At 40.2% G+C, this 13,939-nt stretch overlaps 1 long non-coding RNA gene across 10 annotated transcripts in view; it reads left to right on the top strand.

The window, feature by feature from the left end:
* Nucleotides 1-13,939, top strand: part of LOC103162901 — a 323,538-nt gene that overhangs the window by 165,827 nt on the left and 143,772 nt on the right. The window contains exon 3 of one of the 10 annotated variants that reach the window (XR_003482822.2): nt 12,871-13,149. The exons of the other annotated variants lie outside the window; for them this stretch is intronic. This is a non-coding gene — a long non-coding RNA (uncharacterized LOC103162901). The remainder of the gene's footprint in view (nt 1-12,870; nt 13,150-13,939) is intronic. 10 annotated transcript variants of the gene reach the window in all.

Below are 13,939 nucleotides of genomic sequence, written 5' to 3'. Positions count from 1 at the left end.
TGGGCTTGCCCATAATTAGGATGTGTCTCTCCCAGTCAATTAACTGATAAGATAATCCCTCACAGACATTCTCAGAGGCTAGCTCTAACCTAGATGAGCTCACAGGTGTGTATCAAAAGGCCTGCATCCTTGGCATTAGGCTGACGGTTAATGTTCCCAATCATAGCTCACTCACAAGCTGCATCATGGGCCATGTGGCAGGTGGCAGCAACGTGCTTAAGGATATATCCAGTCTGCTTTGACTGTTGGGTTTGGACTTAAAGGTTTGTCTTTCAGATATTGAGTTTCCTGGCATGAGTTCCTTTTTTCTTAATTTTAATTTAAATTTTTACTTCCTTTTTATTTATTCTTTGTGTCTTTACATCATGCATCTCCATCCCATTCATTTCCCTGTCTTTGTATCCACCCTCTGCCCTTGTATCCTCCCCTCCAAAATAAAATAAAATTAAAGAGAAAAAGACAAAAGAGAAGGAAAAATCAATCATGTCATTGAAGCTGTAGCATGACAGAGTGAGTGACACAGTAAACCCTTTTATCCATATATCTTGTAAGTGTTCATTCCAAAGAGCCATTGGTCTGTTTTCTGGTGGTTTCTGCTATACTATTGATGCTAGGCCCTCACTGGAACTCCTCTTAGATATCCCGCTGTTGCCTTGTATTGCGAAACTCTGCAGCTTTGGGTATTCAGGGTTGGTTTCTTCACAGATGACAAATCGGTAGATGTTGAGGTAGGTCAACATATAATCCTGGTTCTGGGCCTGGGTAGTTGCAGGGTTGTCAGCCCATAGGCTCTCTCTTGTTCTCACCACCAGGGTGAACTCTCCTGCACTGCCCTGTCTAGTTCACCCCTTGCAGCCATGAGTGGGGGGGGCAGTTCTCCTGCTTTCATGTCCTCAGGGTCCCTTCTCCCACACCTAACACCTTCAGGATGAGCTCTACTGTGTTTCAGAACCAAGGATCAGGGGCCACTCACCCCAGTGCTGCAGCTGGTGAGGGGCAGGGTTAATTCTGCTCTTATGACCTTAGGGACAGCTCTCCCACTTTCTTCAGGCATTGATGGGTGTAGGCATGTGGCATTTCTCCCAGTCCCATGCTGCCCAATGACAGATGAGCAATGGATACAGCTCTCCCATTCTCATGATTTGGGGGCTGGCTTACCACACCTTCACCAATGGGGCTGGCTCTATTGTGCTGCCCAGGTGAGGTTCAGGGCCTGCTCTCCTGAGTGTTGCAACTGGTAAAAGGCAGATGCAGCTCTCCTGCTTTTATGGCCTCAGGGCCAGCTCTCCCACCTGCCTCAGGCATTAATGGGCTTGGAGGTGATGAGGGCATCTCTCTACTGTAGGCATGACTTTCTTGTCTTTTAGTTTATAGGAACTGGATTTAAACTGAGTGTGTGTGAACTCAATTGGGGAGAAGAACACGAGAATATGAACATTTTAAAATCAGACAAGAGATCTTGGATTTTTCAAGATACATTTTGTAGTTCCAAGAACAAAAGGGTTTTTTTTTCTTTTTCTTTTTGTAAAACTGTGAAATTATGGTGTTCTCTAATTTGAGACATCAGAGGCAAACCCAGAGATCCTGGCTCTACTGTCCACCTTATGTACAATAACAGTAGCTGTACATTTGGTATACACTCCATGTCTTCCCTGACTCTTCAGTGGACTTGGCCTGTGATATAGTACATAAAGAATTGAACATGTACACACAGCATTGCTTGTATAAGAAAGATACTGAGCATCAAAATGAAAATTGAGATTTTTTTCATTGTAGCTTTCGGGGCCCTGACTAAACTTACTATTTTCAGGAAAACATGTTATAGACATACTTTTTCATGTATGTTGAGGACCGACTATAAATCAGTCACTGTTCATGTTGTTAGAGAACACAGTTATGAAAATCAAGTCCCAATTACTGTCTGATAAGACCACTTCAAGTCTTGTTCCTGTAGAAATGAAAGTTAAGTGATAATGAGACTTTTGGTTATAAGCTGTCATTTTCACTTAAAACTTTGATAGATCTCAGGGTAATATCCATTTATTTATTTTACCCATCACCATTATTTGGGGGGATGCCATATTGGACACTGTACACTTTTTCTTCCCTGCTCACCTGAATGTTATAGACTCATGAAGAACCAATGACAGTTACCTTTGAAGGTTCATCACATCATGTAGATTCACACAAGAGATGATTTATTTCTGTTTTGTTCATATTAGGGAGAGGAAATTCTACATCACACCTATGGAAGCCCTGTAAAACAACAATGACAAAAACATTCTGGCGAAGAACTTTGCTCTTCAGTTTTGGATTCACTTAGAATGCATGGAAAAGTTGATTTTAGATGAGGTTTTAACGTTTCTCTCTGTGAATTTACTAATCTACTTGTTGAGTTAGATGTTTGTTATATAATATTGAAGATGCACAGAATGTGACGTTTTACACTTTCTGACACGTATGCTCATAAAAAGAGAGCAACTGTGGACACACTCCATGGCTGGGAAGGAGAGCACACCCAGAGACAGCTCAGCTATCTCTGACTTTTTCTGGTCTAAGTGATTTGATTTTATGCCCTTGTCGTGGCTAGTTAGGGAACAAGCTTGTTTCACATGTAAGTCCCCTCTCCCTCTCCCTCCCCTCACCCCCATCCCTCCTCCCCACCCCCAGCCTACCCCCCACTCCATTCACCCACCACTCCCCAGGCAGGGTAGCGCCCTCAACGGGGGCTCTGCAAAGTTCACCAAATCTTCCTGTGCTGGTCCTGGGCCCTTCCCCATGTGTCCAGGGCCAGAGTGTAACCCTTCACATGGGATGGGCTCTCAAAGTCCCTTCTTGCACCAGGGAAAAATACTAATCCACCACCAGAGGCTCCCTGGAGTGCAGAGGCCTCCTTATTGACATCCATGTTCAGGGGTCTGGATCAGTCTTGTACTGGCCTCCCCAACAGCATCTGGGGTGGATGTGCTCTCCCTTGTTCAGGCCAACTGTTCCTGTGGGTTTCTCCAACCTGGTACAGACCCCTTCGCTCTTCATTCCTCCCTCTCTTCAACTAAATTCCCGATTTCAGCTCAGTGTATATCTGTGGATGTCTGTCTCTGCTTCCATCAGCCACTGGATGAGGGCTCTAGGATGGCATAAAGAGAAGTCATCAATCTCATTTTAGGGGAAGGACTTTTAGGTTATCCTCTCCACCATTGCCTGGATTGTCAGATGGTGTCTTCCTTGTAGGTCTCTGGAGATCTCCCTGGTTCCAGATCTCTTCTCGGACCTATAGTGGCTCCCTCTGATATGGTATCTCTCATCCTGCTCTCTCTCCTCTATTCTTCCTCCAACTCAATATTTCTGCCCCTCCATTTCCTCTCCTCTACTTCTCTTCTCTTGCTCTTATTATAGCAGCTGCCTCTCCCCCCTCATGCTCCCAATTAGCTCAGGAGTTCATGCCACTTGCATTCCTGGGGACCATTTATCCCTTAGAGTCCTTCATGTTTCCTAGTTTCTTTGGTGAAGAGGATTAGAGGCTGGTAATCCTTTGCTCTATGTCTAAAATTCATATATGAGTGAGTACATACCATGTTTGTCTTTTTGTAACTGGGTTACTTCATTTAGAATGGTTTCTTCTAGTTCCATCCATTTGCCTGCGAATTTCAAATTTCATTGCTTTTTTCTGCTGAGTAGTACTCCATTGTATAAATGTGCCACATTTTCTCAATCCATTCTTCAGCTGAGGTGCATCTAGGTTGCTTCCAGGTTCTGGCTATTACAAACAATGCTGCTATGAACATGGTTGAACATATGTCCTTGTTGTATGAACATGCACTATTTGGGTATATGCCCAAGAGAGGAATGGCTGGATCTTGAGGTAGACTGATTCCCATTTTGCTGAGCAACCGCCATACTGATTTCCAGAGTGGTCTTACAAGTTCGCACTCCAACCAGCAATGGAGGAGTGTTCCTTTTTCTCCACATCCTTTCCAGCATAGATTGTCATTGGTATTTTTGATTTTAGCCATTCTGACAGGTGTGAGGTGGTATCTCAGAGTTGTTTTGAGTTGCATTTCTCTGATGGCCAATGATTTTGAGCACTTTCTTAAGTGTCTTTCAGCCATTTCAGATTCCTCTGTTGAGAATTCTCTATTTAGTTCTGCACCCCACTTTTTAATTTCATTGTTTGGTGTTTTGGTGGCTAGCTTCTTGAGCTCCTTATATATTTTGGAAATCAGTCCTCTGTCAGATGTGGGATCAGTGAAGATCTTTTCCCATTCTGTGGGTGGTCGTTTTGTCCTACTGACTATTTCCTTTGCCTTGCAGAAGCTTCTCAGTTTCAGGAGGTCCCATTTATTAATTACAGACTTCAATGTCTGTGCTACTGGCGTAATGTTCAGGAAGCGGTCTCCTGTGCCAATTTGTTCAAGGGTAATTCCCACTTTCTCTTCTAGAAGATTCTTTGTGGCTGGATTTATGGTGAGATCTTTGATCCATTTGCACTTAAGTTTTGTGCATGGTGACAGGTATGGATATATCTGAAATTTTCTGCATGTCCGAATCCAATTGTACCAGCACCATTTGTTGAAGATGCTGTCTTTTTACCATTGTATAGATTTTGCACCTTTGTCAAACATAAGGTATTCGTAGGTGCGTGGGTCAATATCAGGGTTTTCAAGTCGATTCCATTGGTCTATCTGTCTATTTTTGTGCCAATACCAAGCTGTTTTCAGAACTATGGCTCTATAGTAGAGCTTGAAGTCAGGGATGGTGATGCCTCCAGAAGATCCTTTATTGTAAAGAGTTGTTTTGGCTATCCTGGGTTTTTTATTTTTCCATATAAAGTTGAGTATTGTTCTTTCAATGTCTGTGAAAAACTGTGTTGGGATTTTGATGGGGATTGCATTGAAACTGTAGATTGCTTTTGACAGGATTGCCATTTTTACTATGTTACTTTTACCTATCCAAGAACATGGGAGATCTTTCCATTTTCTGGTATCTTCTTTAATTTCTTTCTTTTAAGTCTCAAAATTCTTATTGTACAGGTCTTTCACTTTTTTGGTGTCCTGGCTAGTTTTACCTCCACCTGACACATGCTAGAGTCATCTGAAAGGAGGAAATATTTCCATAACATTCAGCTGTAAGGCATTTTCTTAACTAGTGATGAGGGAGGGTCTATTGTGGGTAGTGCCATCCCTGGGCTGGTAGTCCTGGGTTCTATAAGAAAGCAGACTGAGCAAGTCACAAGGAACAAGTCAGTACACAACACCCCTCCATGGCCTCGGCATCAGCTCCTGACTCCAGGTTCTTTTCCTGTTTGAGTTCCTGTCCTGGCTCCCTTGTGGAAGTGTAAACCAAATAAATCCTTTCTTCTGCATCTTGCTTTGTATATGCTGTTACATCATGGCAAGAGTTGGCCTAACTTGCATAGTCCCCTTGTTGCTAAATGCTTTAGATAAACATCTCCACCATTGCCAGCTCCCATTTGAAAGTGCTATTCTTGTTACCACTGAGTACATAGAATCTCTGATTCCTTTTCTACATCTTCTTACACAGTAGCAAATACTATTGTGATGTGTACATAATATCTTTACTTTAAAAAGTATATATAAATGCATTTACCATACAGGGTATTTGTGCCCTTGTTTTATTTCTTATTTTTTTTAAAGGTTGGATCCTAGCTTGCTGTGGTAACACACACTTGTAATCTCAGCACTTAAGAATCCAAGAAAGGAGGTATATGTGTTTGAGACTGGCCCGAGCTGCATAGTGAGTCTCTATCTCAGAAGGAAAAGCTAAAGGGACAAAGAAAACAGAGCACCACAAATGCATAGATGCTTCATACATCTGTGTGCAGCTTGCCATCCTCACTCAGGTGGTAGCATTCATGGAGGATGCTCTGGGCAGTAGGGGAATGTAGAGTGTCAGTGTTCAGTACTGTCATTTCCATCATCAATCACCTTTCTTTACATCATATGGTCTGCTTCTGGCCTTTCCATTCTATTCTCCTGGGTCAAATTTTGTTTTGTGATTGCCTCCTCTAGCATGACATTGCTGCAATTGTTCTTTATATGTGTCGGTGGCGTACTTGAACAAGAATCCCATTTTGTACTAATTTTCCAATGAGTATCTTGGCAGTTCTTGAGCTGTTTTTATTCTGCAAAATTTCCAAGATCAGTTTTTAAAATCACTTGAAACAAGCTTGGAAATTAATTCAAATTGTGCTCAGTTCAAAACTAATTTTGGAGAAAATGGATGCTTATAAAATGATGCATTCAATAAGAAAATAATATTAGGAGACTGATTGCAAGGAGTAGGCTTACAGGGTCACGACACTGTAAGGAAGGGCAGTGCTATATTCACAGGTGGAAATTTCTCCTTGGATGGTTCTCCTCTTTTAGGTTGTTCTTTTGACTGGTAGAATGAGGCCCACCCTGAATATGTAGAATAGTTTCCTAACTTAAGGTCCTTGTACTATACATCTCATAAAATACTTTCATACCAATACTTAGTTTAGGCTCTGATTGGGTTCCAGCATTTAAGTCAAACCAATCTGATACATAAAATTCACCTCACATTCACACTGCTGTCAAACACTATCGTGTTCTCTCTTTATGTGTTTTACATTGTGCTTGGTAGTGTTTGTCAACCCTAGATACCCTTGGGAAGAGGGACTACTCTCAGTTGAGGGATGACTTCATCAGATTGGTCTGTGGGCATGTTGTTCAGGGCATTTTCTCAATTGCTAATAGATGCAGAGGGCCCAGTGCCATCTCTGTTCTGGTGGGCCTGGATTGGTTAAGAAACCATGCATCTTCATATGGGATGCCTTTATCAAACCCTTTCCCTAAAGGCTCAGGGATCCATCTGCAAAAGGAGGCAGCAAGATTTTAAGAACCACAGGTGATGGATGACTCCAAGGGAGCAGTGTCTCTGGACACAATAGGACTGACAGCCACATGAACTCACAGACTGTGTCATCATGAACAAGGCCAGCATGAGCTTAAATCACACCAAATCCAAGCACTAGGGCAAATGGGCAGAGTGCTGCCCTTAACCAGGAAGCTATTTGTAATTTTATCTGTTTGGAAAGAGAGCATTAGTTTTCTCCAATGGAGTATCACTGGGTATATCAACTACACTCCAGGGTAGGCCTGTGCCTAGGAGTAGGTGGCCAACACAAAAATTACTTAATGTTTTGCTGTTTTTGCTTTGCTTTGGAATTTTTTTTTGTGTGTGTGTTTATGTGTGTGTGTGCATATATGACATTGTCCATCTCTGACTTACAAATTCCCAAAGGTTCATGTTGACATGCAAAACTTTTCTTCAATATATTTAGAGATAAGGAAATGTTTCTATCTAGATTCAATGCCATGATGTGAAGGGCACCAGTATTACTTTTTTTTTTTTTGCTAAAAATACCACATGGAATACAGTGTTTTGCATAATTTGAATTCAATATATCTTCACATGGATACTGAGGGGTGTTCGTATCCTATTTCTATAGTACAGGCTACAAGCTCAGAAAGCTGGAGCCCAAACTATCACACACCTAGAAAACAGAGGTATCAGATGTACCCAGCTATGTTTTCAATGACTTTATGGAATCCAGGGGTGATTCTACTTGGTAAATCTCTAGCTCCCCTTTTACAAACTAGCAGAATTCTTGTTATTATTGAGAAATAATCTTCCTTGTTTTAGAGAGCTCTCGACTTAGTCCAGAGTCCTCAGTACTAAAGTTTTGGTTGAAGTGTGGAGGTTGGTGTGGATCAGCTTTTGTTTACATTGCTCTGGCCAACAATTACAGCTCTGTCAGGCCATGGAGACACAATGGCCATGACACTGATGTAATAAAAGAGGGCTAATGAAGTCCCTGTCTCCTATAGTCACAGAGGGATCTACCTTGAGGAGAGCTATAAAAAGACACAAAAATCAAACAACTGAAAGTCGGGCTTGTTTACTCTCAGCAAGGAAGATTGATTTTTACTTGTTCTGTTTGCAATTAATTTACCTAATTTAACCTTTAGAAATGTCACCTTCTCTCTCAACCTCAGTAATAAATATAATTTTTTTCATTGATTTAATTTTAGAAGCCTCTCCATTTTCTTTCCACAGCTGCTGCCCTTCCTTTTGGGTTGAACTGGGAGACAGTAGGAGAAAAAGGAAACACATATGAAAAGACAGCTTTGTGGACATGTGTTTGTCTTTATTTAAATGTTACTTCCAGAGCATGTTGTTGTGTTAAGTATATACAGATGTATTCCTCAGTGTTGGGGTACAGAGGATGGGGTTAGGGAGGAAAATTAATCAATGAAAATTTAATAAAACCAAACACCATAGTGATAGTAGTAGAGGAGTTAGCAAGCTTGAAACAGGTAAATCATAGGCTGAACATTTCCTTTGCTTTGACGCTGTCAGAAACTAGTGCGTACTCACTGCACGTTCACATTGGCTGAACAGACCAGGGCTTTTCAGATTTGTATCTGCAGCCACAGTCCTTGGGGCTCTTGCATATGGGATCACAAAGTGTGGGGTGGAGTTTGTGATGTCTGTGCATGCCTAACATTCTCCGAGGTGATGCTGGTCCTTGGCCTGCCTCAGCCTGTAAGTTCTTGGATCCCTGCATTTGTAATCTTATTAAGGTCTCTCCATGTAAAACCAGGCTTTTTTTTAACATTTGGTTTTATTTCAAAAGGGATTCACTTTGTAGCTCAGGTTGTCTGGAAGCTCCTCTGTTGCCCAGATTTCTGCAAACCAATATTTCTCCTGTTTTAGTTTCCTGAGTACTAGAATTGCAGGCACTTGTCACCATACCTGATTTAAATGTTTTTGGATGGATGGTTTTAAGAAATAAAACATGAGTTCATATAAACAAGAAGTTTGCAAATATTGTGGTATTTCTCATTTTTATATTCTTGATGAGAGTTATAAATTACTACTCACATTGTATATAATCTAAGGACTAAAACTCCCTGTCTCTACATGGCTACATAGGGAACAATTGATAGAGAGTACATTACCACTTTGATTGTTTCCCTTTAAAATCTGTGTTACTAATCACTGCCATATTATGAAATGAAGGGGAGAGGGAGCATGAAACACAGTCTGATGTGAGGCTATTTAAAGTCCTCCATTTATTGGCTGATGCTGAGACTTGATATATTAAGTTCCTCATTTGAAAATGGAAATGTGGGGAAGGGCCCAGGCCCAGCACAGGAAGATTTGGTGGACCTTGCAGAGCCCCATTGAGGGCCTTACCCTGCCTGGGGAGTGGTGGGTGGATGGGGTGGGGGTAGGTTGGGGGTGGGGGAGGAGGTATGGGGGTGAGGGGAGGGAGAAGGAGAAGGGACTTACATGTGAAACAAGCTTGTTCCCTAACTTGAACTAATAATAAAAATTAAAAAAAGAAGTAGCTTTAGATTTTCAATGTTTTTACAAATTAATTATATTGATCTTGGAAAATTTAAAAAAAAGAAAATGGAAATGATGCTTGTACTGCTCTTCTGTCTATGCTGAACTTCAGAAAACACAAAGAAATGTTTGGGAACCTGTGGCAGACATGAATTTTTCTTCCTAGCTGTTGCTTGTCAACAATACACATGGTATGATAGAAGTCCTGGAGAGATTAGGCATACAAGGGACACACCTCAACACAATAAAGACAGTTTGCAGCAAGTCCAAAGCCAACATCAACTTAAAAAGGGAGAAACACAAAGCAATTCCACCAAAATCAGGAACAAGGCAAGGCTGTCCACTCTCTCTATACCCTTTCAATATAATACTTGAAGACTTAGGTAGAACAGTAAGACAACTGAAATCAAGTTAAATCAAGAGAATATAATTTGTAAAGGAAGAAGTCAAAGTATTGAAATTTGCAGAAAATTCCAACAGGAAACTCCTATAGCTGATAAACACTTTTAACAAAATAGCTGGATACAAAATTAACTCACAAAAAGCAGAAGCCCTTCTTTATACAAATGACAAAATGACTGAGAAAGATATCAGAGAGACAACACCTTTCATAATAGGCTCAAATAATACAAAATACCTTGGGATATCTTTTACCAAGCAAATGAAAGATTTGTGTGATAAAACCTCAAGTCATTGAAGAAAGAAATGAAAGAGAAGGTATCAGAGGATGTAAAAATAACCTATGCTCACGGATAGATAGGATTAACGTAGTCAAAATGGTCATCCTATCAAAAGCAATCTACAGATTCAATGAAATCTTCATTGAAATTCCAACACAACTCTTGGCAGTTCTTAAAAGGGGAATCTTTAGCTTCATATAGAAACACAAAAGCCAGGCTAGATAAAATAATCATGAATGATAAATGAACTGCTGGAGGTATCACCATCCCTGATTTCAAGTTGCATTACAGAGATACAGTAATAAAAACAGCATCGTATTGACAGAAAGCAGACACATTGATCAATGGATTGTAATTGAAGACTGAGACAAATATTCACACACCAATGGACAATGTATTTTTGATAAAGATGTTAGAAATGCACACAGGAAAAAAGACATCATCTTCAACAAATTGTTCTAGTCAATCTGGATGGCTGCATGTAGAATAATTCAAATAGATCCATACTTAACATCTTGTACAAAACTCTCTACTCCAAATAGATCAAAGATCTCAACATAAAACCAGATACAGTGAACCTGACCGAAGAGAATGTTGGGAATATCCTCAAACTAAGTGGTGCAAGAGAAGACTTTCTGAACAGAACCCCATTCACACAGGCACTGAGATCCACAATTAATAAATGAGACCTCATAAGACTGAGAAACTTCTCTAAGGCAAAGGAGGACATCATTCAAACGAAGTGGCAGTCCACAGATTTTTGAGAACTCCACATTCTATAAAAGACAAATATCTAAAATATATAAAAGACTCAGGAAATTAGTTATCAAGAAAACAAATAATCCAATTAAAATGAATTCTCAATAGAGGGATCTCGAATAGCTGAGAAATACTTAACATGCTCAACATCCTTATCCAAGAGGGAAATGCAAATCAAAGCTACTTTGTCATTTTATCTTAACCTGTCAGAATGACTAAGATAAACAAAACAAGTGACAGCTCATATTGCCAAGGATGTGGAATAAGAGAAATACTTGTTATTTCTGGTTGGAGTATAAACTTTTTATAGCTACAATAGAAATAAGTGTGGCAGTTCCTCGGAAAAATATTAATCAGTCTACCTAAAGACGCAGCTATAATACTCTTGGACATATACCCAAAGGATGTTTCACCCTACCACAGAGACACTTGTGTAAACACGTTCATCAGTGCTCTCTTCATAATAGTCAAAAATTAGAAACAACTTAGATGTCTCTAAACAGAAGAACTAAAAAAAATAAAATATGGCACATTTACACAATGGAGTATTATTCAGCCATTAAAAATGACGTCACACCACCAATGTCCCTGGTAAATGTTTACACCAGAAGCCTGGTGGATGTCCATGGTCCATGCTATCACTAGACACCATGTGAACATCCATGATCCATGCTCCTGCTGACTGTAAAGAACAAAGAAGCTTCTCCTGTAGTGCTGTTGATGATTGAGGACTCACTGCTGAGAAGAGAGACATACAAGTTTTCTGTAATGACCCCCCTGCCCCCAAATATAGCAACCTAGACAGGAAGCCATCGAAGAGAACTTTTAAAAATCATGATAGGAACACTGAAGTATAGCTCTCCACATTGAGGGCTGCTTTCAGGGGTGGGGGTGAGGCTGGCTACTGGGAGTTTGACCAAAGGACAACACAAATTAGCCTTTTGCAAAAAGTTTTTCAGTAGTCCACAAGAATGGGTGTGTGGATCTAGGAGGACAGGGATGTAAAGGTGATTGGGTGTATTATATGAAATTCCCTAATAAGCAAGAAAAATATTTTGTTAAAAATGACACCATGAAATTCACAGTTTATGAACTAGAGAAAAAAACACCCTGAGTGAGATAACTCAGACCAAGAAAGAAAAAAGTATGGTATATATTCACTTATATGTGGATACTAACTGTTAATTCAATTGCAACCATTCTATAGCCCATAGATTCACAGAGGGTAGGTATATAGTAATAGACTATAGGGAACAGAAAGATCCAACGAGGAAAGGTAAGTAGATATTTGTGGAGGGATAAGTGTTCTGAAATGGGAGGTTCATGTTGGGGAAGGAATATGGAGAGAGAACACTAAAACTAAGGGGTATTTGAAGGGGTAAGTTAGAAACCTAATACAGTAGAAACTTCCTAAAAATTAATACATATAGGAGGGCGGTCTGAATAAAATTGCCAAACAATGTGGGAGACAGAGTCCCATCTAGACAGTTCTGTCACCAAATGAAGCTTTCAGTGCCAGGTCTGGGTTACATCTACTTGAGTTGCTGGACAAAGGAGCCCACAGGAATACCCAAACAACTCAGATTATTGCCAAGACTATATTATTGCTAAAAACTGCTATTAAAGCTCCATTGATGAAGACAATATCTACACAACTCATGGAAAACAAAGATGTTGAGCTGGTGCCTACAGGGAGACTTTACCTCTATGTTCTAGTGTCTTTGATACAGGAAGGTATTCTGCATTTTGTCAAAAGAGAAACATAAGCACCAAGCCAGCTGCAAACACTTTATTTACAATGTTGTCCTGCCTGCAAGATATACTAGGGCAATGTTGGCACAAAGCTTGTGGGAGTAACCAACCAACACCTTATTTGACTTAAGACCCTCTTCACAAGATGGAATCCATACCTGACACTATTGGGCAACCAAGAACCAGAGATTAGATAGCTCATGGACCTAGGATAAAATCAAATAATATTGGTGTAAACAATGTAATGATAATGACTCCTAATGATATTCTGTCATACTCACAGATGGCCTTGTTTAGCCATCATCAGAAAAGATTCCTTCTGCACCAGTGGGCACAAATACAGAGACCAACAGCCAGAGACTATGCAGAGAGTTGGATACTCAGCTCTAAGTGGGTTTCTTTATCAAATCCTGACACTCCCTCAGAGCTCACAGAGCCTGGTAATAGAGGAGGTAGAAAGAGTATGTGAGCCATATGGAGCCAAGAAAGAAGGCCTTTAAATCATCATGAGCAAAGCTCACTGGAACTTAAGAGACTGAAGCAGCATTATGGACCTGCAAAGGTATGCACCAGGTTTTTATCATGGCTTCCAGTTTCGTGCTTTTCTATGGGTTTCCTGAATGTGCAGATGAGTGGGTCTCTGACTCTGTGTCTTCACTTGGGCTCTTTTCCCTGTGCTGGTTTGCCTTGGCCATCTTTGCTGTGATCAGTTTTGTTCTATACTATATTTTATTTTGGTACATATAAAAATGAGTGTTTGAATGAATGAACACCAAACCACTAGGGTAAAAGTTAACAACTAAACTGTTATTTATACCTGCTGGGAAAGGGAAAATCAATTTTCCCCAAGGAATGACACTGGGTATATCAACCACTCCAGGACAGGCCACATGTTCAGGAGTAGTTGACAATCATATAATGGACTCTACAGTTTTTTTTTCTTTTAAGTGTTTTATTTGGTTACAGTTTTATTTTTTTCTTTATGGGTGTTAATGTATTTTGCTCCATAGGTTATGTAGTTTTGTTTTTGTATTGAGTTTTTCATTTATTTTTGAGGTTGAAGTTAAAATTAGGTGGGTAGCAAGTAGGCTAAGATTTGAAAGATTTGGAGGAGGGGAAGAATATGAGCAAAATATATTTAATTCTAAAAACTGTTTTTGATAATGAAAAATTAAAGAGAAAGAATAGACTTGATGAAGTTTACAAAAAATAAGTGTATCTCCCAGGCTGTTAGATGCCTGAGATAGATGAATTTTCATACACAAATGGGACTCTGTATTTTTGTCACAGCTCTGAGTTCAAATAGAAGCAGCTGAGGGTTCTCAGGCCTCCATGCCCAGTCTGGCACCTGA

The sequence above is a fragment of the Cricetulus griseus genome, chromosome 2 (genome assembly GCF_003668045.3).
Source record: "Cricetulus griseus strain 17A/GY chromosome 2, alternate assembly CriGri-PICRH-1.0, whole genome shotgun sequence".
NCBI classification, from domain to species: domain Eukaryota; kingdom Metazoa; phylum Chordata; class Mammalia; order Rodentia; family Cricetidae; genus Cricetulus; species Cricetulus griseus.
Note: the sequence above shows the minus strand (reverse complement) of the source record. Positions and strands in the feature narration are given on the sequence as shown.